The sequence below is a fragment of the Castor canadensis genome, chromosome 2 (genome assembly GCF_047511655.1).
Source record: "Castor canadensis chromosome 2, mCasCan1.hap1v2, whole genome shotgun sequence".
Lineage (NCBI taxonomy): Eukaryota > Metazoa > Chordata > Mammalia > Rodentia > Castoridae > Castor > Castor canadensis.
Genome location: NC_133387.1, coordinates 30,602,038 through 30,604,848, shown reverse-complemented (window position 1 = coordinate 30,604,848; position 2,811 = coordinate 30,602,038). Strand labels below are relative to the sequence as shown.

General features: G+C 36.9%; 1 non-coding gene across 1 annotated transcript; it reads left to right on the top strand.

Moving 5' to 3' along the window:
* Positions 1 to 2,202: 2,202 nt before the first annotated feature.
* Positions 2,203 to 2,309, top strand: LOC141420986 (U6 spliceosomal RNA). Its single transcript, XR_012445694.1, has one exon. It is a non-coding gene; the product is annotated as a U6 spliceosomal RNA (small nuclear RNA).
* Positions 2,310 to 2,811: the final 502 nt, after the last annotated feature.

Genomic DNA, 2,811 nt, shown 5'->3' with positions numbered 1-2,811 from the left:
CACTGTCTACTCTAGAGCAGGGAAAGATATGCGTCAATTTCAAAGCAAGAAGTGGCACAGTTTCCCATTATTACTGCTCAGTAGTGCTTTGCTTCTCTTACAATTTGATTTTTGCTCCCAGAGACTTAGATGTCCCTTTGCTATCAAATAAACCCTCTGGCTGATTGTCCATTACCTGTTCTCAATTATTATTTCTAATGCTGTCGTCAGTATCTGAAATGATGAGAAATTGAGCACTTTCTCCTTGGAGAATATAAGTTGGGCCTGTCTTGCTAGCTGAGCCTTCTATATCCAAAATCAATATCCCTAGTTTCTTTCCATATTCCCTAAAATATAAAGAAAAATTAGAATGCTGTAAATATATGTGGTACCAGATGTACTCAGGCAAATGATAGCTCTTGGAATAGCATCTGAAATGACAATGTGTACTCACTTGGAATTCAGAAATGAAAATGTCCCAGTGCCTTGCTTCATTACTGAAGGGAATCAGCCTTATACCACAGCAATTGCCTGTTCCCACCAGCTGACAATGAAATGAATACTCTGTAGGAGCTGAGATGATTGGGGCATTAAACTTAGCAGGCTCTCCATGATCTTGCAAGACTGCTCCTGAATCTAAACTAAATCAGTTCTGGGAAGAGTCTGTATAGAACTTGTGCATCATTTAAAATCTGGAGGGGGAAAAATGAGTATAATCAAATGAGTTAAGAAAGGCATTATCAACTAAGAGACAGCTCAGGGATCTGTTTTAGATCAGGCTGAGAAAATAGGACAGAAACAGCCCAACAGCTTCAGGAGAGCTGGCACCATCTGTAAAACCTGAAATTGTTCTATTATTGTCATCAGTCACAATCATGACGATAATAGTAGTGATCTAGTATTTCAGTGAACACAAAACAATTCGCTAGCAACAGCACTGGCTGTAGACAGAAAAGAACAGCACAAGTTCTCTGGTGGGACACTCAGTATCTAAGGTAACCAGACTATGACCACAACAGGGACACAGAGGCTATTAAGAGCTGGCTCCTGAGATAGGGGAAGTATCTGCACATATCATGCTATTAGATAGAGACTATAATTCTTAGTCCTCTTATCTGATCTCTTCCTTGGAAGAGTAATGGTTGAAATATCAGTCCTGGAGGTACTAGAGATGGAGGAAATTAGAGAAAGAGAGGAAAAATATTAATATACACAGTTAAAGATTTCTAGATATGATACCTCATTTAATATTCAAACTCATGGAATCATTTAGATACTATTTCTGTTCTACATTTGAAATAATTAAGGTTTAGGGAAGTTAAGAAAATTCTCCAAATCACAGCAGGTGACTAGATGTCCAGTGAGGCAGAGCCACAAGTTTCCAGATCAAGGGTCTTGTGCAAAGCTGGGCAGGAGGTGATGCCCAAGGATGTGCTTTCCTACTATCATACCCCGGAGTGTCTTTCTTTTTATCTTAAAGAATCTGGACAGCACAGGACAATGGGCATCACATGTGAACATACAATGGGAAGAATCTGGTTACAGTTTCTACTCTGCATGCAAATCAATAGGCCGCTTGAAAGATATGAGATCTGTGGTTGAATAAACAGAAAATTTTGAGTTGTCAAGACCAAGTTTGGTTCTAGGAACTAAACTTTATTGGTAAAATGCACAACTATTTGGGAAGTATGAAGAATATTAATGTGTTCACAAGTACACTCTTATGTCTATACTTAGTTTCCGTAAGTCTTTATATAATTGTAAACCATAACAAATTCCACTTAATTATAAGAGAATTATGTCTGAAATGGCACTGTTTTGTCAATTTTCCATTTTACTTCTGTCCAGCATGTATTGTGATGAGTCTTTTACAATTAGTTATGTTTTGTGAAAGTACACAACCATAAAAACATTTAAGCACAGGACAAGCAGGTTATATGTTAATAAATGTACAAATTAATTTAAAAAGAAATAAATTAAATATTTTAATTATATTATCTGCAGGGATTTTTGTATGATTTATTCATCAATTACTGAAAATTTCTCATTTTGGTTTGTATTTCTGTGTTTCTTTTGCATATCTATTAATTCTTCTTTGAAACATTTTGAAGTATTGTTACTTGACACATGTAAATTTGAAATATGATAAATTAATATCTTTAAAGGTAATGTTTTAATCTGCTTATATTCAATGATACTTTTTTACCTTAAGGATTTCTTTGTGTGCTCACATAGGCAGCACATATACTAAAATTGGAATGATACAGAGAAGATTAGCATGGGCCTTGTGCAAGGATGACATGCAAATTCATGAAGCAGTCCATACTTTTAAATTTTGTCATTTGCAGGTAAATGGATGGAACTGGAAAACATCAACTTAAGTGAGGTTAAGCAGGTTCAGAAGACCAAAAGTTGCATGCTTTCTCTCATTTGTGGAATATAGACCTAATACTGTTGCAAAAGGTTTGCTAGCTGAGATACGGGACTCTCAAGGCAATAAGCAAGAAGCAACATTATATTGTGCCAGCACAGACTCAGTGGACTCATGTCCAAAGGCTGAGCACCAAGAACAAAGGGGTCTCACCTTATATACCCTTGCAAGCAGGTTACAGAAGCAAAAACAAGGTCTAATCCATATACGGTTATGTTTAACTTTATTGGCTACTTTACCCTAGTGCTACATGACCTTTCTCATGTTCAGATTTCTCAAGTTTTATCTCTCTGCTATGCCATCCCTACCTCCCTGCTACTTTCTCAGGACTCAGGCCTAGTCTGTTTTCTTTTGATCCTTCTCCCTGCTACATTATTCCCCCCTTTGATGCTCGGACCCAC